Genomic DNA, 26620 nt, shown 5'->3' with positions numbered 1-26620 from the left:
AAATAATCAGAATCACTACAATTTAACACAGGTGGAGGCCAATTATCTTGGTGTGTGATTTTGAAGGTGATTGGTTACACCTGAGCAAATTTGCAATTGCTGTTATTAGGAAGGTGGACACTTATCCAACAAAGATGTTCTAGTTTTGTGTTTTTAATTAATTCTCTGAAATGTTGATTTTATTCTTTATTTTCTGAAATGCTGATATTAATTTTCTGAAACAGAAACAGCTGATTATGTTCTGTAATAATCAGAATCACTACAATTTAACACAGGTGGAGGCCAATTATCTTGTGTGATTTTGAAGGTGATTTGTTCCATCTGAGCTAATTTGCATTTGCTGTTATAAGGGGGAGGGGTGGACACTTATCCAACTAAGATATTCTAATTTTATATTTTTAATTAATTTTCTGAAATTTCGTGGTCTGTCTTGTGATTCACTCTTCTTCAATCACCTGACAGAACAAAAGGTTGAAATAAGTAAGATGGAAAATATTGTACATAAGGTGGGTTCATTTTTGTCGGTCAAACTGTTAAAACAATGTTCTGGGTCCTATCCTATTCCTTATTTTCATCAATGATCTCTGATTTTCTGGAAAATCTTCTTTATCTCTTTGCTGATGATTCCACCCTGTGCCATATGGCATCCCTTATCCTTCAGGTCGACAGGCATCAGCCTCTTCACTCTCATCAGACCTTGACAGAATCAGAGCTGGTTAAACACTTGGAATATTCTCCCCTGCATTCTCCCCTACCCCTCAATCTTACCCATGCATCCCTTATACATCTACATTTATTTTCCCTGCTGTTGGCATTTCCCCCTTCTCTTTCTGCTGTTCTATTTGTTATGTTGCACACTGATCCATTCTGTGTTCTTGCTCTTCCTTCCATGAGCCTTGATTCTGTGTACAAAAGAAACATAAGTTGGTTATAATTGCACAGGCTTTGATGGACCTCATGGCCTCTTGTTGCATTGAAGTTCCTTGTAAGGGAACTCTTATTTATAAAGCTGTGTGTAGAATGTAATTGATTGACATATTTTACCAACATACACCCCTTCCCAACCTCCCACCCCTCCTTTCCACAAACGTTTCTGACTTTGCAGCAGAATTGTTGAATTTTGGGTTCTTCATACATCTGCAGCACGACGCATCATTGCAACAGCGGCAACTGTGCCACTCGTGCAGAATCCCCTGTATTTTATGGAAGGAACCCTTTTAATTTGGCCAGGGGGCCTGCGGTAACTTGTCTGCTCTTGGTGAAAATCCCATGGCATCTTTGTTCATCGGCTAATGTAAGCAGATGGGATAACTACCTTAACGTTCTTCTGAGGGACGACGCACTTTGTGATGTAATGCCCCACCGGCAAGGCACCAATCCAACAGTTTCGAGTGGGGCCAAGAATCAAATTCAGACAAGACAGCTCGAATGTTAGTGTGCTCCCTCTGCACTTTCCTGTCGGAACACTTTTCACGTAAAGGTATTCATATTTGTATTTTGTATTTATGCCTGAAGGCAGCTTCAGTACTGCCAAAGCAGTTTCTTCACAAGGGTTATGCTGGGTGGTTTGTGATTGCCTTCCCAGCAGTTTTTGGGGCAAAAGTTTGTAATTTGTTCAAGGTGCTTGGCGATCACTCATCTACACTTCATGAAATAGACCATGGAATATTTAACGGCCACCATGTTATGTTGGCAGATGGAACACCCAGTTTAACGTCCATCCGATGGATGGTGCACACATTGATGAATCACCCTGCCTGAGAAACACCAGGACCAGGATGACAGTTTATAGCTGGGTCTGGATTTGAAACAAGTCAAGACAACTTTGAGGTGAGTGTGCATACCTCTGGGCCATTATGCAAGCCTATAAAGGTATTACGATTATGAAAAGCTTAGTCAGTCAAGTACTTTCCTGGGAGCACTCTAATTTTGTGTTTATACTCCCTGGAGAATGTGATGTCATCTGTTTCCATACGAGCAGGGATCACCACATAATGGAAACTCAAACACTGGTGCAATGTCTTTTTTTTGTACTTAAAAATTCAAGGTTTGTCAAAGAGCAACATTAAAAAGAAATAGATGAATGCAGGTATCAAGACTAAACACACGAACATTAGCAAGTAATATGCAATTACAGATTCCAGTATCTCCGATGACATGGAATGCTCTGCCTAAATGAGACCAAAAGAAGGATAAAGGTGGAGACTAAAATCGCAGACATTCGCAAATGAATGTAACATGTCTCCCCTGCGCAGTTTGTCTTGATTGGTTTAAATATAAAGGCTCGACTGGTCAAAATCTTTAATTTTGTTACCAATTTTTTTTTTAATTTGACCACAGTTAAATTGAAAGGAAGATACCAGATTTTATCTACCTTCTTTAATCTGCAAGGGTTGCAGCAAGGTATTTTTTTATTGCTAGGTAACATCTACTTTGGTTGAAATATAAATTCTCATCAGGCCAGAAACCTTAATTTTGCATCTGCTTGTGATCTTTGACCCCATGTGCAATCTCACACATTGAACAAAAAAATGCCTGTGACCTCAATCTAAAGAGGCTAAGACAAGACATACTATTGCCAATATCATATCAAGATTGATCAAAACAGAGGCATGACAAGCCAAAAGATTATTTTTGACCGTTGACTCGTGTATAATTCTAAAAGCATCTCTAATCCGAATTTTTCGCCACATCCCTACACTGTAGGGATGTTTGTAGACACTGCTCTCACTGATTATTTATGAATATACATCAATGTGACCAGGGTTGAGATACTCCACAATAGGAAGGTAGAACACAAACACAGTCTCGGGTGAACGTGCACACTCTGAATGAATGTCTCAAAGGGACAAGTAAAACGGACATGTGGATGTAAATAACAGAACATAATTTAAAAAGAAGATGTTTATCAAACTATTCAATCCCAAAACAAAACTAGAAAGCATCCGAGACTGTTCAGCCCATCCACGTCCGCTTTGTATTCAGACTTCTTCTTCTTCTTCCATATGCTAAACATGCTGAAAATGCAGAGCCTGTCCATGTCCACTTTTTATTCAGTCTTCTTCTTACATATGCTAAACATGGCAAAAACAGCTAAAATAAATTGACGATTTTAGGTGACCATGACCTTTTGATGTCAAGGCTTCAAGTCAAAAAAAAAGGCTTCAAGTGACCCAATATGCAAACCCTGCTCAAATTTCAAGTGAATTGGATAAAAAGTGATGATTTTCTGACCTTGACCTTTGACTTTTTGATTGAAAAAAAACAATCGGCTTCGAGCTTTTGATTGGTGAACCAATTCAGTGACCCAATATGCAAATTCTTAAAAATGCAGGTCAATTGGATGAAAATTGATGATTTTAGGTGATATTGTGTTTTGATCTCTTGAACAAATTATTAATTTGTCTTCTCCATACTCTCATAATAAAGCATTGTTTAAAATTTGATGACAAAAGCTCAAATGGTAAAAAATGTTACGGCTTACAAATGTTCAAATGATAATTCAAATTTCATGTCAATCGGATTAAAAATGACGATTTTATATGATGCTGACCTTTGACCTTTTCACCAAATTATTAATTTGTCTTCTCTATATTCTCATAAAGCTTTATTGAAAGTTTGATGACAAAAGCTCAAATAAAAAAGTTACGGCCAGGACAGACAAACAGACACACACCATAGATGCACACAGACACACACCATAGACGCACACAGACACACAGAAGTGATTGCAAAACCCTGCCTTCCACTGTGTGGGGGACGGGCTAATGGTAATTAAGAGTTTAGGTCAATTGGATGAAAAGTGATTATTTTAAGTGACGTTGACCTTTTGACCATATTATTAATTTGACTTTTCCAGATTCTCATAATAAAGCTTTGTTGAAAATTTGATGACAAAAGCTCAAATGGTAAAAAATGTTATGGCCTGGACAGACAGACAGACAGACAGAAGTGATTGTAAAACCCTGTTTCCTGCTGCCTGGTGGACAAACTAATGAGCAAACAATACAGAATAGAGCGAGCAAAACCATCATCTGAATTTTTCACACAACACCTTAATTGTATCAACTAAAAGTTGAGAAGAATGTGCCTTCTTAAATGTTAGTTGGTAACTTCCAAGGGTGGATTCAGGATTTTTTGAAAGGGGTCCAGAAATCAAGTGAATGTGTACATATTCACCCAGATGCTGTGAGCATGAAGCCAGGAAGGCGTGGGATTATGTGGACCCAGAAGCGTTTGGAATTTACGATGCTCTCTGGTGCACTCTGAGCATCTACTGACCACATTGGCTACATGTTTGGAGGGGAAAAAAATAATTGGTTTACATTGTGAAATAAACTTTATTTGTCTTTTTATTTGTTAATTTTGATGTGATTAAGTTGGAACCTATAGCTTTGCCAAATTAAAGGGATATCAGTTCCTCAACAATCTTCTTCAACAATTACTCTGAATTATGTTTTTGATATCTAGCGTTGAGTGTTTGTTTCGCCTCCTCTCGGACATCTTGGGAGAGGATTCTCACGCAGTCTCGTGTCACCTGTTATGGAGACTGAGTCCGTTACTATACATCAATACTAACAAAGGAGTGTGTGTGTCTCCAACAAAACCATAAAACCTAGCAGCCTGAAACTGCTTGCTTACTAAGAAAACTCCATGGAAGTGCAAGAGTGAAAATTGGGTGTTTTGGTGAATTAAAACACCCACTTTGAAGATAATTAACGGCCATATTTAATTATACTGTATCCTTTATCAGGCGCATCCTTGAACACCCTCGGACTCCTCAATCACACTCGATGGGGGTCCTATTTCGTCATTTGGCTCGGCCTATTCAAACATGCCTCGATTTGGAAACACAATCTACTCTCACGGACGAATTCAAGTATCTAATCAAAATATCCTGAGTTCAATTCCCACTTGGCTGTTGAATTAAAACCAAATGGGGTTGACTCAGCCTGTCATCTTTCTGAGGTCGGCAAAATGAGTACCAGCTTGCTGGAGTCCTGCGTCGGAGTGGCAATCTGCCCAGGATTGTGCCCAATCGCATTGGAGACTGCTTCGGCAGCACCGACGTTCTGTACAGAGTATGGTCCTGATGGATGTGTATATATATATATATATATATATATATATATATATATATATGCATATATATATATATATATATGCATATATATACTGTTGCGGACCCTGGGTTGGGGCGAGAAGACCACGGGGGAGCGGGGGGGGGGGGGGAGCTACCTCGGGTTCCCACCAGACTCTCCAGTATTGCAGGCCGTCGCACACGGATAACTCCATGATGCGGCGAGGTCGCTAATCGACCGTGAACGCCAATAACTCAACCACGTGACTTGGGTGTCCTCCGTCTAAGGGAAACCGGTTACCTTAAATGGTCACGTGATCGAATTACCGGGGGACACACCCTCGGTACGCCTTGTTCAAACCGGATCACATTACAGGATCAGATGCAGCCGAGCGTAATAGCCAAGGACGTACCGGCTAGAAAATAGATTGTTCAGGGATAACATCCTGGCTAGGGAAGGATACGGACCATGCAGGACCAATGAAGGAGAAGACGAAAACGAGCTGGGAACATTTCTATATTGGCATTTATTTACAATTAGCGAGGAAAGGTATGTGGTACAGTGAATGGGTTTGTTATTATGTACAGCAGGGATAGCAAGGAATTTGTGGGGTGTCACAAAAGGCAAGTAATTTACAAAAGCAGACACAGAGCAGACTTATTCCATTATATCTTGAACAATCTTAAGTTACGGCCTCACAATACCTGGCGCTGTCGGCCGACCAACACAACCCAGTATGCTTTGGGGGATGCTCCGCTTGAGCGATCCCACCTTAAGAGTCTGTGCGTTATCTCCTGCTTGATCACTTTGTCAAGGCTCATGGAAACGTGTGCTCCACACTGGTCCAGCAGAAAGTCTGTCACACACCAACCCCGAGTGTAGATGCAGCGACAGGCAGACTACGAGGAGCGGTGAAGTGAGGGCGGAGCAGAGAGGCAGAGAAGTGGGCGAGGCAGGCAGGCGAGGAAGTGCAGAGAGAGGGTGGACGGCTTCACAATCTGCCTTTTATAAGCCCTGGGCGAAGGGTGGAGTGATGACAGGTGGAGCAAAGTGTGACGACAGGTGGAGCAAAGTGACGCGCCATTATATATATATATATATATATATATATATATATATATATATATATATATATATATATATATATATATATATATATATATATATATATGAAAGGAAGATGGTGTATCGGGGTAAAAGTGCTTTCAATCGTCGCTTGCGAAAGCGAATGCAGACTTTGGTTTCTTTGAATCTGCATTCTCAACTGTCAAGAATAGGTACTCTGGTATTTGGTTTTGAAATATTTCAGCATGTTCGATGCATTACAGTGATGAGCCGATCAGAGATCCACATCTACAGAGCTTCAGCGATGACCGTCACCCCCAACCGGGGGTAAATATATATATATATATATATATATATATATATATATATATATATATATATATATATATATATATATATATATATATATATATATATATATATATATATACCGGGTGTAGTGGCGTGCGCCTGTAATCCGGCTACTCGGAGGCTTGGGTTGGAGGATCGCTTGAGGACGGGAGCTCTGTGCTGGGCCACGCTATGAGAGGGTGTAGGGCAGCCCGGAATCATGGTGAAACCCAATCCTTATCCCGGTGTCGTAAGAGGCGACCAGGGTTGCGTCAGGAAGGGCATCCGGCGTAAAACCTGTGCCAAATCAGTATGCGGATCATAACGGATGATCCGCTGTGGCGACCCCTAACGGGAGCAGCCGGAAGAAGAACAAGATGCATTACAGTGATGAGCAAGGTCTATTGAACGAAGTCAGCATGCAACTCTCGGACTCTTCTTTAACCTTCCCAAAATAGTTCCAAACTGCACAGCTGTACCTTTTGAACGACGTGTTGTCCAAACTTTATCAGTTGATGTATTCCCTACCCATCTATCAGCAAAGTAATCAGCACCCTTTACTGGCAAAATCTAAATGCCTTGCTATTCATTTAAAAGGAACATGCCCTTTGGGCATATTAAGTTTGCAAGTGACTTGCTTTCGTTGCTACATTGGAAAGTGATGCCCTCGCGGCATGTTCCTTTTCAATGAATACATTACCAGGCCATGTGCAACTGGAAATGCCAAACAGGGACGAATTTTTTTTCCACAAAAACACAACGCTTCTTTCTATGAAGTAGGAATTACTGTTGCAGACTTGGAATCGACATCCTGTTCAATACTCGATTTCTTTCAATTTCATGGTTGGAATCGATTCCACCCACCACTATTGAGCACTCAATCAAGCATTCCAACGGCGGCTGATAAAGAAATGGCTGACTTGGTCATTCTAAAAACCATCCGGAGACGTCTGGAGATGTCCAGAGTATCAAACAATGTGTGAATTGGACAAATGGACCACTTTTTTTAGCAGTCATAACTGCTGCTAAATTCAATTCCGCAGTGAAAAGTTTGAAATTCGGATCCGTTTCAGAGATTCTAGAGCTTATCGCACGTGCGGAAATGAAATAAATCCATGAGCATTGGTGTCTCTGGGCATTTGTAAGCCATGCGATGTATACAGAGATTCGTTGGTATGAAGATCAGGCATTCAATGATATGAGTGAGGAAAGTGAAAAAATATAAATTTGGACTGCTTTAATGTTAAGAAACCATTGTAGCCTATTCCAAGTCTAGGCATTGTTGAGCAGGCCAAAAAGAATGGCGAATTAAGACCCCTGCGAGGGAGAGCAAGGTGACCAAGGATGACGCCTTGATAAAGGATAATTAAATAAGGCCATTAATTATCATCAAAAGGGATGTATAAATTTACCCAAACAGCCAATTTTCATTCATGCACTCCTTTGGCGTTCCCTTCATAATTAGTGTGCATGCAAAGTTTGGGTCCACTAGGTTTCATGGTTTCTTCATCATCCACTGGGAGAAGAGAGAAAAGTAGATTCCATTGATAGCAATTAGTTGATTGCAAACCAGGTATTAAGGAGGCCGTGTATGCTCCTGGCAGCTAGCTTAGAAAGCATACAGGATGCCAGGCTGTGTCAAATGCCGACTATATGTCCAGGGACATATGGTCTTGACCTCTTGTTTGAGATTTTGGGCCTTTGGCCATTGCTGAGATAGGAACAGTGACATGTTCAGAGTTCATTAACTGGGTCCGAATTCAAACTCATGTTCAAAAACCATTCTGTTTGAAAAAAAAAAAAAGGAAAAAAAAACCTGATCTCGACAGTGACGATGATTCCATGATTCTTATAATTGGAAGTTGTTTTGTTGTTGTATTTGGTCGTCAACATCCGACTTCATCCTTCGGTCAACATCAGGAAATGTGAGACATTAATTTTAAGAATATGAATAACTTGATCATATAAGAGTACGTTCATATATTATACACAAATGTGCACAATACCAGCCCAAAAGCCAACTCGTGGTGAAAAGTAACGGGATGTTTTGCTTATGGTCACAAAGGAAATGTAAACTGGGCTATATTAAAAACCCAGCTGTTAATGGCCATGGGAATCACACCCACACCAGGGAGGATTAAAAAAAAAACACAAAAGCAAGGATTTATCCTTTCAGCCACCCAGCCGTTCCACATACTGTTAATAAAATGGAATGTTTCTTGTAATTTAACACCAACAACACAAATAATGTAATACTTTACATATTCTCATATGGCATAGATGTGAGCTCATTACGTTCACTTTCATGAATAGTTGTGCATGAATAGCTCTCCAAAAGTTTGAAAATTGGCAAAGCTAATCTGCTTCATCTGACTATAACATCATGCCTCAAGTTCCAATCCTGCCAGGAGCAGGTATGGGGTAGACAGCAACTATGGAGTGATGTATCTGGCCATTCATTGCTCCGACCGCTGCAGTAATTGAAAACCAGCAGTCCCATACAGATTGAAATTGATTCTCATCCTCCCTCGTTGCCCTGCTCATTTAAATATCGATGTAAGGGACTTATATAATTGGCATTGGTGCATACTTTTTTGTGGCTTATTTTGGTAATAGTTTCGCAACCATGTGACCAGGTTCTGCGCTATGCAGAACTGAGCATTAAACCTCACTGTTGTGCAGCACTGTATCAACCCAAAACATCAAACGTCAGGTCTATTTGTAATGCTCTGTTGTTGCTGCTGCTAAGACAATTAAGCTCTTGCCTCTTACTTAAAAAATCATTTTGAAGGAGGAATGATTGAAATTTGCATGTTCACATTCACATATTTCAAATTATTTCTTTCTGAAGACCTTTCTTAATGAAACTATTTCCTTCAAACCAGTCTGCTTTGAATGATCCAAAAGTTCATCATATCAGTGATCCGTAAACCCTTTTGGTCTTTAATGATGATGCATCTTTCATACTAAATTACAATAGTTGTGCTCAAATGGTCTGGAAGAGATAAAATAGCAATTGTTGCAGAAATGGTGCCTGTTGAGGGCCTATTACACAGTGCAAGTTCAATAACCTTAAACTCAAAAAGATTTTTGTTTCATTTTACTGAGCGAATTTTTTTTTTCAAGTATGTTTGTCGGTCTCTGTTTGTTACTTGACAAAATTTTTTTTTTTGGTAAGTGTGTGTGTTTCCGCGTCCGCTCGTCTTCAGCCAAAAACTGCTCAACTGAACGTTCTAAAATTTTCAGACATTAATGTCACCAACCCTGCGACGGTCCCGCATTTTAATTTTCGTTAAATTCGGTCTACCAAAATGGTCTGCATAGGCCAATGGGCCAATTTGAGCCAAATGTTCTAAAATCCTCAAATTTCATCCGATTTACTTGAAATTTGAACAGCATTTGCATATCAGGTCAAGGAATTCAACCACCTATTAGTTTTGAGGTTATCTTGGGTCAAAGGTCAACATAGGTCATCAGGTCAACCCAAAATAGGCCAAATTTTAAAATTGTTTCTAAAATTGTCAATTTTCATCAGATGGACTTGAAATTTGAAGACTATTTGCATATCACATCACTGAATTCAACCACCTATTAATTTTGAGATCAACTTCGGCCAAATTGGGCCAAATTTTCTAAAATCCTCAATTTTTATCCGATTGACTTGAAATTTGAAGACCATTTTGCACATGAAGTAGATGAACTTGACTACCTATTAATTTTGAGGTCAACATAGACCAAAAGGTCAACATAGGCCACATTTCTAAAATCCTCAATTTTAATCTGATTAACTTGAAATTTGAAGAGCATTTGCATATCAGGTCACTGAATTCAACCACCTATTAATTTTGACCTAAACTTAGGCCAAAAGGCCAAATTGGGCCAAATTTTCTAAAATCCTCAATTTTCATCCAATTGACTTGAAATTTGAAGAGCATTTTCATGTCAGGTCGCTGAATTCAACTAACAATTCATTTTCAACGAAATGAAAACTAAAATAACAATTAACTAAAAAATTAAAATCATAATTTTCAACTGAATTCAACTAAAATCCTGAATTTTCATTCGATTGACTCAATTTGAAGAGCATTTTCATGTCAGATCGCTGAATTCAACTACCAACTAATTTTAAGGTGAAAAGGTCAACACAGGCCGAATTTCTAAAATTGATAGATGGGGCAAAAACTAAATATATCACTAGATCTCAAAAAGTTGTGGACGAGTTATGACAAAACAAAGTGAATGAGTTGAATAGGTGACAAGAACAAGCGGATTGGAGTTTGGTTCGGATCCAGCCAATCAATGGGATACAAAACGTGAACTGTTCCACCTGGCAGAAATATGCACTCGACCGAGTGCCGAATGCCTACTTTGTGCTGTTTTGCAAAGTTGTCACTCTATGAGTGATTTTTCATTTGCCTGTTTGTCACACGATTTTTGGCCAGAGTTTTCAAGCAATCGTTCTGAATTTTTTGTGTGTGTAGGTGACAACAGGCCAATGACAACAACTCTTAATTTTGGTGAAGATCTGAATCCAGATCCAGATCTGAGAATTATTAAAGTGATTCTTTACCATTGAGAGATGTGGCCAAAAATGATATGAAGCACAATATCTCAAGAGGTTGGGGATGAATTTGAATGAAACTTGTTAGACAGGTTGGATGCATGACAAGGACAAATCAATTCAATTTTGGTGAAGACCCGAATCCGGATCCAGATGCGAAAATGTTTTTTTGGGGGGGTGATACATTGTCGAGGCTCGTATGAGGTGCAACACACAACCCCCGACGGGGGGTGGGGGGGCATGAGACAAGAGGGAGGGGAGAGGGAAGGACAAAACAGTGGGGAACAGAGACATTAGGAGATCTGTGGAAGGGAGAGGGATGGAGTGGGAAACATGGGGTATGCAAGATGGACATGACAGGGACTTCCAGGAAGGAATACAGGGAATTTGAAGGAGGTGGGTTTGGGGTGGATTAACGGGGTAGAAAAGATCGAGGTTTTGAATGGGGGTAGAAAAGATCGAGGTTTTGAATGGGAGAAGACAAGAGGTGGTGGTGAACAGCAGTTTTGAAGGCCTGGAGGGAAGAATGGGGTTTAAGTGAGTGCGGGAGTTTATTCCAAATGCAGGAAAAAAAGAGGAATTAAAGAGTGAAGGGTTGAGCAGTGCTTCGTGATTTTGGTAGTTTTACCAGAAGGGGGTTGTTGGCAGACCTTGAGTGCCCTCTGGAAATATGGTGGGGACATATCGCAGACAGAGCAGGGGGGAGGGAGGGGAAAGTCCGGCTCGGAGACGGTAGAAGCAAGAAAGACCACCGACCTGTCTGCGGTGAGAGAGTGAGAGGCCCAAAGACTCGGCCTCATCGTGGGAGATATGAATGATCCTAAATGCCTTGGTTTCCACAGCATGAAGCCGAGAAATGTGAGAGGCAGGAGCACCAGCCCAGAGGGGAGAGCATTACTCCATCAGGCTGTGGACGAAAGCTTTGTATGTAGTCAGGAGCTCAGGTTGGCCGAGGAAGGACTTTGCACGACGGAGGATTCCCAGTCGGTGACTGTATTTGGAGGCCAGGTTGGAAATGTGGCTTTCCCAGGAAAGATAATGGCAAGTAGTGAGACCCAGAAGCTTGCATGAAAGGACTTCATCCAGCACAGAGGATTGTTGAGAAAGTAGATGGGGGGGATTTTCTAAATTATCCTTTTGGAGAGAGAAAGTGAGAGTGTGAGATTTGTCAGGATTGAAAGACATGTTCCACGTGTTGGACCAGTTTGTGATTTTATCCAGATCTGCAGAGAGCGAAGAAGCTGCGGCTTGTAGGTCTGAGGAATGACAAATGGTACGACGGAGGGTGGAGTCATCAGCAAAGATATAAAGAGGATTTTCCAGAGAGTCGAAGAGATCATTGATGAAAACCAGAAAAAGAACAGGGCCCAGAAGACTGCCTTGCGGAATTCCAACATGGACAGAAAGAGCGGAGGAGAGAACTCCATTTAGGGCCACACGTTGACTGCAACAGGAGAGGAAGTCTGCGATTCATGAGTGGAGATGGCCTTGGATACCATAGGAAGAGAGTTTGGTGAGCAGGGCAGGATGCCAGACCATGTCAAAAGCACACGATATGGCTCTGATTTCGTGTCTGGCATTGAGTACCTTCATCCATTTTTGGGAGAGCAGAAGCAGCATATCCAGGGGAAAGTGATCTGGTCTGAAACCAAATTGATGATCAGACATTAAATCATTCCTCTTCTCCAATGGCTTGATTTCCGAAGCGATGATGGATTCCATAACCTTGCTGATGATTGGGAGAAGGCTGATTGTTCTGTAGTTGCAGGGATCTGTTTTGGCACCTTTCTATGCAGGGCGGTAATGTTTGCTGATTTCCAAGCAGATGGCAGATGATCTTGAGCAAATGAGAGGGTGAATGGAACAGAGAGAGGGTGAGCAAGAGCAGAGGAGCAGGTATTTTGGACACGTGGGCTGATGCCGTCTGGACCGGTTGCAGAATCTGAGTCGAGGTTTGACAAAAAGTTCTCCACTTTGTCAGAAGAAAAGGACACAGTCCAGGGACAGTTGGGTGCGACTGGGTAAGGTGGGTACAGAAAGCAATGGTTTTCGGACACAATATTTAGATGCAATCACCGAGTTTAGGCATTCAGCCTTTTCACGTGCGGTATCAGCAGTACGGCCATTTGAGGTAAGGGAGGGGATGGAGGGGGAGCACACGCCAGAAACAGATTTGATTCGACACCACCAGGATTTCGAGGAGGGAGAGAGGTTTGAGAGTTCAGACTTGAGATTAGAAAGATGTTGTTTTCTGGCTCTCCTGAGGGTTGACACACACTTCTTCCGAGCTTTATGGAAGGAACTGAGATTACCCTCAGTTGGGTTTGCTTTCCATGAGGCAAAGGCAAGTTGTTTTCGGACAACTGCCTCGCCACAAGCTTCAGTGAACTATGGGCGGGCGGAAGGGTAGGACAACTGAACAGTACATGGGATAAATCTGAGCATGAGAGAGAGCAAGTTTCATTGAAATAATTCCCAGGACTAGGTGATGTTGGAGAAAGTAGTGATGGGGGGCCAGTCGAGAAATTTGATGGCTGCTTGAAGGCCCTGCCAGTCAGCCTGAGTGAAATGCCAGACTCGACGGTGCTGAGGTGGTTCTCTAAAACCACCAGAGAGATGCTTACTTTGTCAAGCACGTGGCCAGAAGAACTGATTGGAGCGGAGGAAAAACAGCAGATATTTTCAGGGAAATTTGTCAAAATCAGATCCAGAACAGACGGAGTACCTTTGCTTGAGATCTGGGTCGGGACGTTGACTGATTGAGTCAGTCCTAATGAGTCGCAGAAGTCTTTTGCTGAAGTGCCATGATAGAAGAATTTTTTGTAGGTTTTCGAGCTCAAGACATGTTTTTTTTAAAAATTGCAGACAAGGAAGTGACAACATAGTACTTACTCTCAGCTCGAGAAATGCAAAAGAGTGATCATCAGATTATTTTGGGCACTGGAAGGGTCAAATAGAATGGTGCAGATGTAGTGCAGTTACTTTTGAGCTGTCTAATCTGAATTTAATTTCTGACCTGAGTATAAATTGTCAGATTGGTACCTCGCAGGCTAGGAATTGTGATGGTGCTGCATCACAAAGTATGTCATCTTAGGATGGTTGTTAAACTGAGTGTGTCCATCTCTTAGCATTTGCTAATGGATGTAAAACATCCCGCTGTCTTTTGTGAAGAGGAGGCAAGTTATTGCTGGCATCCTGAACAAATTCTGCCTTGGCATATATCGTGATAGGTACCTTCATTATGACGTCATAATTGCATGTGTAGAACACTACATCTGATCAGTATGAAAAAATTTGAGGGTCATCTAGGGATAAAATGATCCACAGAAAAAAAATTGATGACATCATCGGTCACCTGATTTGGCAGCCATATTGGGGTTTTTTTAAACCTTCAAAAATCTTCTTTGAAGTGGCTGAACAGATTGAGGTGAAACTTTACATGTGTGACTGCCTATCCATGAGGAACAAAAGGTTCACAAATATGACATCATCGGTCGCATGGTTTGGCAGCCATGTTGTATTTACCCGAAAACCTACAAAACTCTTCTTCTCCAGAACGGTTGGACAGATCGAGGGAAAACTTCACACAAATGGTCACCAAGCCCTAGGTGTACAAGTTTGTTCTGGAATAATTGATAGTCACGGACTTCTTATAATAACCTGGACCAGCAATGCCATCTACTCGCAGCAGTGGGAACTGAAGTCACCGGAAATGGCTCAGCGGCCACGTTGCGTTGCCACTCGCTTGTCGCGCGCAATTCAAAAAACCTGTAGATGCATTAAGTTTTTTTTTTACTATTTTGCCAGTATTTTGAACCGGTAAACTTAAAAATGCCACAGTGCGTGGCGTTCGGATGCAATAATAAGTCTGGGAAGAGCTCCACATGCACCTTTCATTGGTAAGAATGCGATTATTGATGCTTTTTTTTCTCTTTCAATCGTCAATCTATTTTTAGAGTATTATTTTAAGAAGTTACAATTTAAACGCCAAACGCCAGTATAACAATCTAAATGATGGCAAAGTACAGTTGATAATTTGAAAGAAAATGTAAAAAAAACGATATTAATTATCCAGGAATACGCCGGAAATGAGTTTTCCAGGCGTCTAGAATTAAATTTTTCTGGAGATTCATTCCCCCCATCGACCGCCGTGGCTGCGTAAATAGTTGGGCGGGTAGCTCACAATATTTGTCCATTTGGGGGCACAGGCCCTCCCTATTCCGAGGGTCCTGGCTCCGCGGTCCACCTAACCCGATGTTACCCCCAAAATCATTTTGCTTCCTACGCGCCTTAGGGTTAGGGGGTCGTATCTATCTTGATATCAGAAATCTACCTCCACTGACGCCAACCCATCCTTCCATCCCTTCAAATGCCAATAATCGAAAACGTCATTCGGATCTTTTTTCTCCAGATTCCCTAAGGATGAAAAGTTGCGCAGAGAAGGGAACACTTTACACCAACGCCCGGTGTGACATTACTTTGTAGTGAACACTTCCTGAACTCTGACTTTGACAATACGGGCCAGACGAAACGGCTTAAACAAGGCGTCATACCAAGCGTCTTCAAATTTCCACCTCATCTCCAGAAAGTTAGTATGCACGATTTATTACAATGGTCTCCACTAAAAAAATACATATTTATTTGATACAAATATTATATATTTTTATTTGACACATTAACTTGTTTTGAATCTATAAAAGTTTTAGAATTGATTTTGGGTGCGAATACCCAGAAAAACGACCTCCTTTCCTGCCAGGATTTTTCTATGAATTTCTGTACGATTCTGACTGTCAGACGATGCAGGTCGTTTTGTATTTGTGCCCAAAAAATTAATTCTAACACATTAATTTTATAAATTCATCCACATTCAAAATGTTTATAAAATGAATAAATTCCCACGGAAATCAAATTTAGCACAAATTTTCAAACTTCATGGACATCCTGTATATGCAATTAAAATAAATGGAATCCTGAATCAGTGCTCCAATTGTGATTCTATCAAGCGGTTCGCACTGTATTGAATTTACCACTAAAATTTCCGTGAATTATCAGTTTTCTGTTCACCAGCTAATTCGAAATTTCGATCCGATATTAATTATGTTATTTTCTACACAGAAACCGATACATCGGAAACCACCGGTTGACAGACACCTGGCCCCAGAGCCAAAATTCACAGCTGCGCCAGATTCACCACCAAGGCCGTCGACTTCAGCAGACCACACGTACTGCGCCGATCCGAGTCCCAGTAAAATGAAACGGAAGCTGGGTACGGCAACCGAGACCATCGAGAACCTGAGGAAAAAACTGAAGGTTACGCAGCAGAAAACGCGAACATTGAAGAAAAAGGTAGAGAAAATAAGCTCTGTCGTTGAAGAACTAAAAAACAAAGGGATGGTTTTGGAAAATTGTGTCGAGATACTGAATTCGACATTTTCTGGGGTACCACTGGCGGTTATGAGTCGAATATTAAAGAATCAGGCGAGCGGAAAGAAATCCAGGCAAGAATACGATACTGTGATCAAGTCATTCGCCCTCACGCTAAATTTATATTCTGCGAAGGCCTACGACTATGTACGCGAGGTATTCGATCTCGCTCTACCTTGTCCTTCAGCGATCCGAACCTGGTACAGTACCATAGACGGATCACCGGGATTCAACCAGGTGGTATTTGACGTATTGGAGGTGAGATTTAAAGAGGATAGGAGTACGCTGTGTGCCCTAATGTTGGACGAAATGTCACTGATGGAATCAGTAGAGATGTCTGGTGACAAGGTGCTAGGATATGTGGACATTGGAGCAGGTAATCTGGACGATACCGCGCCACTTGCTAAAAACGCTTTAGTAATTATGTTGGTCGTGGTGAATGATCATTGGAAAGTTCCAGTCGCCCACTTCTTTATCAATGGTTTGACTGGTAAAGAACAGGCCAATCTTGTGTCTCAGTGTTTACTAAAGCAACACGAAATTGGAGTTGATGTCATCTCGCTTACCTGTGACGGGCCTTCAGCGCATTTGACAATGTTAAAAGAGTTGGGCGCAAGTATCAACTCGGATAATATGAATTCGTCGTTCCCTCACCCAGCAGATCATCACAAGCTCATTTGGGCATTCTTCGACGTGTGTCATATGTTAAAGCTTGCAAGGAATTGCCTCTGCACACTGAAGACGATGAGAGACAGTTCTCAGAGGGTCATCTCCTGGAAATATATCGAAAACTTGTATGAACTGCAGAAACAGGAAGGACTACGGTTGGCAAACAAACTTGGTCGGAAACATATCGAATGGAAGACAAATATAATGAAGGTTAATACGGCTGCTCAAACGCTGAGTTCAAGTGTCGCGGATGCAATTGAATTCTGCCGCGAAGAGTTGAAACTACCTGAATTTCAAGGGAGTGAAGGAACTTGCATCTTCATCCGCACACTGGATCAACTGTTCGATCTGTTGAACTCCAGGAACCCTTTGGCACGCAACTACAAGGCACCGATGCATCCTGCTCGTGAGGCAGCTTTTTTGCCATTCCTGGAAAAGACAAGTAATTATCTCACGACCTTGACTAATACTTCTGGTCAACTCATGACAAAGACAAGACTTAAAACAGCATTTATTGGGATGCTGACTATCTGACATGCTGAGGGAAACCTCTATCTGACATACGTCCAGCCCCAAAATTCATCTTTAAAGTATTTGCTTACATATAAGCACAGCCAGGACCACATCGAGTTGTTCTTTGGAGCCGTCCGTCTAGCATGTGGTGGCAATAACAATCCAACAGCCAGACAGTTTATCACAGCATACAAGCGTCTTCTGATGCGGCATGATATCAAAGCCAACAAGGGGAACTGTTCAGCCCAGGACGCAACACGCATCCTCACAGCTGCGTCATTCAAAAATATCACGAAGAAGGCTGTCCCAGATAAGACGCAGGATATGCTCATAGCCAGACGCTACGATTTGCAGCTCTGCCAGCTAATGACTAATCACCACGATTATGCCGATATTCCACCATTTAACAAACTTTCTGTGTTCCTGGAGTCAGTTGTAACCTATATTGCAGGATATGTGGTCAGGATGGTTAAGCGGACACTCAAATGTCAAGATTGCTTGCTGGCTCTCATGCAGAATGATAATGTCAATTTACCTACCTATAGGCTGATTGCGGTTAAAACAAGGGGTGGCCTTACTGTTCCATCATCAAGCGTTGTTCAAGTATGTGAAGCCACTGAGAAATGTGTTAAGAGAATGCTTGCGGTGACAAATGGCAAGATTCCTCGTGATAGTTACCTGAAATCTGCAATCTCTCCATCAGTGTTGGCAGAAGTAGGATCGAGTGCATTTGACTTGCTTAGTGATCACATGTTTGAGACTGAGGCAGACTGTAATCATGTATTTTCTCTCATACAGCACATCTGTGAGTGCGATACAAAGATTCGTCTCCACCATGTTGTTCGAACCATGAACACTGGATTGAAAGATAAACCCATCAGGAAAAAATTCAGCAAACTGATCCTATTTGCACATCAATAGTTTACTAACCATTTGCATTGAAGTGTTTCTCCTAGGTTTCGACATATCTTATGTTTCAACCTACTGCGATTATAATAGTTGATCGTCATCTTCTATAGGTCAATGCATATTGTTACGTTTGAGGGGGGGGGTATGCATTCAAAGGGTAATTAGGATGTTTAATTAGGTATGCCATGCTGTTCGAGTTTACCCAGAATCTCGATGTAATAAGTAGCAATTCAGTGGTAAGTTGTCTAGTAAATGTTCATTTCTTCAAGGGGGGAAATGATAATTGTCACGTAATTAGATAGGGACACGGGATAGGGTAAGTGTGTCTGCGTAAACCCCTTTTTGGTATTCTCTGGAGACTGGCCGTGACGTCACAGGACAGTGCAGCGGATGGCTCCGCCCCGTGATCACGATTGGCAGAAGGCGACGGCGGTGGGCCAATAAACGGCTCGATTGGAGGTGACGAGGGCAGGAGGATAAAAAGGTTCTGTTCGGGGTCGAACGGGAAGAGGAAGAAGATTACAACCAAAAGATCGTGTTTTTTTGGTGGGGAGGCTGTTGCGCGGGGAGCATCCTTGTTGTTGTGCTGATTCGATCGTGTTCTTGATCGTGTCTTGGAGCCTTGCTGGGCCTCGTGCCTCGCCTTGGTTGGCTCTGGGGTTCTGCTGACTCGGAGTACGGGGTCGAACGGCGGGCGGACCTGCCTCCCTCTCCTGCTCGCAACTTGGCGCCAGAACTGGTTCGCTGGCGGCTGTGAGCAGACTTGGGCCAAGACCAGGAGGTCGACAGCACCACGGTTTCTCCTGCCCCCCTGACGAGAGCAAGGCCAGCTCGTCCGACGCCGATCCAGGGACAGTTGCGTCCACACCACGGTCCAGCCTGACCACCAGAAATAGCTACGTTTTGTGTGTGTGTGTGTGTGTGTGTGTGTGTGTGTGTGTGTGTGTGTGTGTGTGTGTGTGTGTGTGTGTGTGTGTGTGTGTGTGTGTGTGCGTGCGTGCGTGCGTGCGTGCGTGCGCGCGCGCTTGGCGCCTTAGAAGGTTTGAGATCTCTATATTCATTGGAATTGTCTGTGTTTTTCCCCACGCCCGATCCCACACCATCCCGTCGAATCGCCCCGGATCCCTCTTCTTGCCGAGTCTTGTTATTTCTGGTCAATAGTAAAAACAAATAAACATCATCAACTCAGTGAAAAGTGACTCGTGCCACCTTACTCGTCCCATTTGCGGTAGAGCGATTAGAACCGCCATGTTTGGGTTATAAACAAATAAACCGCCTCCATCGTTTCGGCTCATTCTACGTTGGCGGGACTGTTCAAGTCCCGTGGACGTCACAATATTCAACCAGTCTCATTAGTGTGTAGATTATAGATCATGTTTATTAAGGTTGTCCAATGTCTGTTCAATGTTTTCATGATTGATCAATATATTATAGGCCATACAGGGTAGCTTTAAGCAACTCACATAGGGGGTAGCTTTAAGCTACCCACTATGGCCTATAATATATTGATCAATCATGCAAACATTAATGAGACTGGTACTGGTTCAATGTGCTTCAACCTACTACAGAAAGCTACCCTCTATAATATACACATTAATAGGAGGCCATAGGTTAGTCTGTAGATTATAGATCATATTTATTATGGTTGTCCGATGTCTGTTCAATGTTTTGATGATTGGTCAATATATTATTAATTATAGGCCATAAGGCCAATTATTATAGGGGTAGCTGAAAGCAACCGCCTTATGGCCTATAATAATACAAATATTATAGGCCATAGGGGTTAGCTATATACACATTACATTGATTATCATCAACACATTACACTGATTATCATCAGATCATATGACATATGATATGATAATCATTCATGAGAATTGTGACACCTCGTACTCACTCACCTTATTGATTCGTGCTGCAGAGCTTATATTAGCTTGGTAGTGATAATGGGCGGCGCGGAGACTGTTGTTAGTGAAATGAAAATCCTGTTCTTCTTATTGAGCTGTACAAAAATGTTGTTTCCAGCGAGAAATTCGGCACAGATTAATATATTCAATCTGTGAATTCGGATTGGCAACGCAACATGGCGACTTCAGTCGACAGAGGCCGTTGCTGGTCCAGGTTATTATAAGAGGTCCGTGTTGATAGTCACATATTTTGTCCGCCATATTGGATTGAAGAAAAATATTAAATTATGTTTTCTCTGGAACCACTTAATCAATCGACATGAAACGTCACAATTATGATTTAGTCGTGATGGGGAATATATGTTTTAAATTTCAACTTGATTGGACACATGGTCTGGCAGCCAGAGTTATTTAATTTTTTGATATAAGTTATTTGTTTATTTTTTAATAAGGCTCACTTGGCTGTGCATGGATGAGTTTGAGGGTAGAGGAGTAGTAGCTGAAATGTGAATCCGATCCAAGTTCCTTCTCATAACTCCATCTTTGCAATTTGCTTGTTTGGTTTCCTTCTGATTACTTCAATGCTGGACTGTGCCTATTTGGTCTTCCATTTGATTCAAATTTAATATATTTTAATCCCATTCTAAATTCACTTGAATAATGAATAATAATAAAACACGTCATGGGTCAGGGTCAGGTTTCTGATCAAAGCGGGACGTCTTGGTACCCGGTCATCACTGCCAGCAGTTATAAAGTAGCAGTTCTAATTATGCCTCTTATTAATTACTTAACACAACAGTACACAAATGCCACACAAAATACCCCACACAAAACAAGTCCTGGTGAGCGTCTGCAATCTCTGATTGTTCTTTTTCTTGTTCTTATTTGTGTTGAGAGCAATAATACTTTTTGGCCTCGTACTCAAAAAACTAAAAATGTTAAAGCATATGTTGTGGTGCTTGTTTTTTTTTGCATTTGGAGTGAAGAGCGGGAACACAGAATGAATCAGGACACAACATAACAAAAGGAACAGTCGGAGGAGAATGGGGAAATGACAACAGCAGGGTGAAGGGAGAAAATAGACGGAGACTGACAAACAAGGGATAGAGGTACCATTGAGGGGTAAGTGAGAACGCAAGGTGTGGACAAGAAGCAAAATTTTGGTAGGAATGGTTTAATGGTGAAGAAAATATCATGGTTATGGATGGCGGTGAACAGCTGTCTTGAAGACCTGGAGGGAAGAATGCGATTGAAGAGAGTGTGGAAGTTAGTTCCACAGGGGGGAGAAAATAGGAATTAATGAGTGAAAGTGAGCAGTGATTCTGGATTTTAGCAGTTTCATAAGGAGGAAAGCGCTGGTGGATCGCATGTGTCGTGCAGATACCTGTGGGCACAAAGCCCGGAGAAGGCAGAGTGTGCAAGACCAGAAAACAGGCTGAAGAAGACAGAGACCACCAACGTGATAGGCCCTTTGGTCAATCCTTCAGCATTATTAGTTGTACGAGTGCTCATCATCAAAATTATACTGTAAAAGGGAGCAGCTCAATTCCAAGGTCCATTATTATATTTATAAATTGTCAATTACCTTCTCCAGGTCTTCAAGACAGTTGTTCACCACCATTTCAGATCATCCCTGTGGTGGATCTCAATAGACGACCATCTCAATAGTGTCCCAGCCAGGTTAGTGAGTGTGTTTCCATTTAATTAATGGCCTGTTCATCAGCAGGTGTTACAAATCGCAGACATGCTACCCGAGGCCAGAAGATAAGCAGGTCAGGGTGTAGATAGAGCAGCATCCAACGGTAAACACAGTCGAAGCACTCCTTGAGCTGCAGAGAAGGTAGATCTTGGCAGGTACGAGCTTGGGCCCAACACTGGGTGGAAGGAGACGAAAAGGTCTCGAGATGTGACCCAGAGATCCAGCCCCAGCAGAGTTTGTGGTCTAGTAGCAGCAGTTTGTGCAATCACGTTTGATTCACCATGCGAGCTGTGCACGTTGGAGGCAGCCGCGATGGCTGCACGAGCCTCACCCGCACCATTGAACACATGTTGCAGATGACTTGCCATGTGGACCTTCATGGCCTTCGTTGTGCATTGTGCGACCGCTGCAAGTTCACGATGTATCTGCAGAGCACAATTTGCGAGTGTGGTTAGGGACATTCCTCCAGGCAGGCACCATGCAACGGCGAAGTCAAGTCTTTGCCGTGCTGTGGTTTGACTTGTCCAACCTTCTCTTCAGTGGGTTTTTCTTTTCTTTCCTTTTTCTTGAACATGCTCATCTTGTCTCCTCAGGAAGGGGGTAGTGTCATGATCACGTGTTGAATGCCCAATCACCCAAATCTGGGTTCTCCCCATCGTCCAATCTTTCGGTGGAAGTTCTTCCAAAGCTTCATTAGACGAAATCGTACACTGCATAGTTCAACTGCTCTCAACACTCCAAAACAAACAAAATCAAGGTTAAGCATCGATTAAACATGCCAATCAATAAACGCCATGGGCTCATGTATTTCAATAAGACTGACAAAGGTTCTTGTAGAAGTATTTAACTTGCATTATATATTATATCCAAATTTTATCCCTTTCCTTTCCTTGTTTTTCACACCTAAACGACATGCTAAAATATACAGAAATCTCAGTTGTATGTACACTCAAAAACATTCATCTCATTTGCTATTTCCATGTATAAAGGGTAGCAGTCTTTATTAGGGTTCCAATTTGCAATCAAGAATTATTTTCACCATCCTTCAATAAAAATCCCTTCTTGTCAAGAAAAATATTCCATCATCTGTACAATAATTATGAAAGTTAGCTACTTCTTTCTTCTTCAATGTATTTTAATTTGTCTGAGCGATAAGTACAACACTCAAACCCAACAACAGGACAGGTTCCCCCCTTTTTTTGGAGCAAGTACCGAATCCAAAGTGATTCGATTTTGCACAGTTACCATTTTAACATTTGCAATCATTTTAACATTCATATCTGCTCAACAATCCACAGTTTCATTCACAAGCAGTTCCCGAGCAACTGCCATTATTTATTTATTTATTTTCCCAGCTAACTTTTTTTTTTTTTTTTTTTTTTTTTTTTTGTATACCTTGGTCGAGGCTCGTATGAGAGCTAACACACAACTCACAGCAAGGAGGCATGAGACAAGAGGGGCGGGAGTGGAAGGGACAAATCATTGGGGAACAGACACAGGTGAACTGTGGAAGGGAGAGGGATGGGGATGGGACGGGGAACATGGCGAGGAGAAGATGGACATTACAGGGACTTTCAGGAAGGAAAGCAGGAGAATTGAAGGAAGTGGGCTTGGGTGGATTATCGGGGGTAGAAAAGATCGAGGATTTGGATGGGGGAAGATAAGAGGTGGTGGTGAACAGCTGTTTTGAAAGCCTGGAGGGAAGAATGGGAAAGAATAGAGTGAGGAAGTTTATTCCAAAGGCGGGAAAAAAGAGGAATGAAAGAGTGAAGATGAGCAGTGATTCGTGATTTTGGTAGTTTTACCAGAAGGGGGTTGTTGGCGGACCTTGAGCGCCCTGTGGAAATGTGGTTGGGACAAATCGCAGAGAGAGCAGGGGGCAAGGCTGGAGAGGAGTCGGTAGAAGACAGAAAGACCACCGACCAACCTGCGGTGATTGAGTGAGAGGCCCAAAGACTCAGCTTCATTGCGGGAGATGCCAATGATCTTAAAAGCCCTGGTTTCGACAGCGTGAAGTCGAGAAAGGTGGGAGGCAGGAGCACCAGCCCAGAGGGGAGAGCAGTACTCCATCAGGCTACGGACAAAAGCTTTGTAAGTGGTCAGGAGCTCAAGAGGGCCGAGGAAGGACTTTGCACGACGGAGGATTCCCAGTCGGCGACTGGCTTTTGAGGCAAGGTTGGAAATGTGACTTTCCCAGGAAAGGTCATGGCAGATAGTGAGACCCAGAAGCTTGAAAGAAAAGACTTCTTCCAGAGGATTGTTGAGAAAGTGGATGGGGGGGTTTTCTAAACGGTCCTTTCGAAGAGACATCGTGAGAGTGTGAGATTTGTCTGGATTGAAAGACATGTTCCACGTGTTGGACCAGTTTGTGATTTTATCCAGATCTGCAGTGAGCGAAGAAGCTGCTGCTTGCCGGTCTGAGGGATGACAGATGGTACGGCAGAGGGTGGAGTCATCGGCAAAGAGAAATAGAGGATTTTCCAGAGAGTCCGAGAGATCATTGATGAAAACCAGAAAAAGAACAGGGCCCAGAACGCTACCTTGAGGAACTCCAGCCTGCACAGGAAGAGGGGATGAAAGAACTCCATTTAGGGCCACACGTTGACTGCGACAGGAGAGGAAGTCTGCGAGCCATGAGTGGAGATGGCCTTGAATACCATGGGAAGAGAGTTTGGTGAGTAGGGCAGGGTGCCAGACTGTGTCAAAAGCACGTGATATGTCCAGGGATACGGCTCGGATTTCCTGTCTGGCATTGAGGACCTCCATCCATTGATGGGAGAGCAGTAGCAGCATATCTAGGGTAGAGTGACCTGGTCTGAAACCAAATTGATGATTGGAAATCAAGCCATTGGAGAAGAGGAAGGATTTCATGTCTGAAGCGATGATGGATTCCATAACCTTGCTGATGATTGGGAGAAGGCTGATTGGTCTATAGTTGCAGGGATCTGTTTTTGCACCTTTTTTATGCAGGGCAGTGATGTTAGCAGATTTCCAAGCACATGGCAGATGACCTTGGGAAAATGAGAGGGTGAATAGAACAGAGAGAGGGTGAGCAAGAGCAGAAGAGCAGGCTTTGAGGACACGTGGGCTGATGCCGTCTGGACCGGTTGCAGAATCTGACTCGAGGTTTGAAAGCAAGCTCTCCACCTTGTCAGGAGAAAAGGATACAGAGTCCAGGGACAGTTGGGTGCGACTGGGTAAAGTGGGTAGAGATAGTGATGGGTTTAGGACACAAGAAAGCAAGCAAACTTAGCACTTCCGTGCTGATGAAAGATGGTCAAGTCAGTGTTAGAAATACCTCAACTTGCTTAAGTAAACGTACAAGAAGTACCACTTTAATCAAAAAATCATGCACCTGCCCAATTAATCAGAAAACAAATAAAACAGGTAATATTTAAATTGGCTTGTGGCATCATCACACTCTTTTCAATGATATAATTCTTACACTCTGACCAATTTAGCATTCATTTCACATGGTAATGCCTTCTCTACTCCGCATAATTCTTGTTTATCCTTTTTGTTTGTTTTTTCCCCCACAAAATATGGAAGCATTTACAGTACATGGTACAATTCCTAATTCCATTAATTGATTTCATAATTGCTGTTGGTCTCGCCACTCTTCCAGCCATTCTGCATTCTGGTTATGTAAATACCATGCTGCTTTCCCTCATATCTTGATTTTCCCTTGCAGTTAACTTATGATTCCTAATATGTAATGTTGACCAATCTGTCGATCAATTTAATAACAGAGACCCTCTTTCAATATTTTATAAGTACCTCAACTTAATATATATTATCTCGATTCAATTCTCAGTAACTTTTCCCTACCCTCAATTAACAGATCAACTAAACAAGGTCCATAGCTACAGTGATTGACAATATATCAATCAATCACTACAAGTTATCAATAACCTTCCTGTGATATAACCAATCATTCACATGTGTCCCAAGTTACTGGTTTAAAGATACAGACTCTAATTACTCCGCAAATTTCGATCCATTCAAGAAGAAGTTAGGAAAAACAGAGAGGGAGAATACTTTGTCACTTGAAGACCCCAATACATTTAAAATAGGATTATGAGACTTGTATGATAAAAGGTTTCTCAATTTGTAATCTCAAAACAAAAGTTGATATTAATTATAACCAAAAGAAACATGATGGTTCAAATATCATTATGAATTGTCATGGAGGAAAAGACACAATGAACACAAAATCTTGTGCCTCCAGTGTTCTCAATGAGTTCCCTTTTCTTTTCTTTTTTTATGAGCTGAGTCTGAAAGTAATTAACTAAGTTACCGCACACGATTTCCATTAGTTACTAACTGTTCTCCATGTTTATGCATGTGACAACAAACCGGTGCATGCAAACATTGTCACGAGCATCACTTGTTATAATTACACTAATTAAACAAGTAGCATGACTATCATTGTCGTCACAGGGTGATTCTTTTGGAAGTCTTT

The 26620-nt window shown here is 42.0% G+C and overlaps 1 long non-coding RNA gene across 4 annotated transcripts in view; it reads left to right on the top strand.

The window, feature by feature from the left end:
* Nucleotides 1–26620, top strand: part of LOC147024502 (uncharacterized) — a 161164-nt gene that overhangs the window by 11035 nt on the left and 123509 nt on the right. For 3 of the 4 annotated variants that reach the window (XR_015059068.1, XR_015059069.1, XR_015059066.1), the window contains exon 3: nucleotides 1697–1830. This is a non-coding gene — a long non-coding RNA (uncharacterized LOC147024502). Of the gene's footprint in view, nucleotides 1–1696; nucleotides 1831–4183; nucleotides 4519–26620 lie in introns of those variants that run through there. The other variant, XR_015059067.1, reaches the window with a different exon arrangement.

The sequence above is a fragment of the Eptatretus burgeri genome, chromosome 6 (genome assembly GCF_056783735.1).
Source record: "Eptatretus burgeri isolate ZD-2024b chromosome 6, Ebu_testis_v1, whole genome shotgun sequence".
Lineage (NCBI taxonomy): Eukaryota > Metazoa > Chordata > Myxini > Myxiniformes > Myxinidae > Eptatretus > Eptatretus burgeri.
The sequence above is the reverse complement of the archived record's forward strand: the minus strand, read 5'-3'. Positions and strand labels throughout refer to the sequence as shown.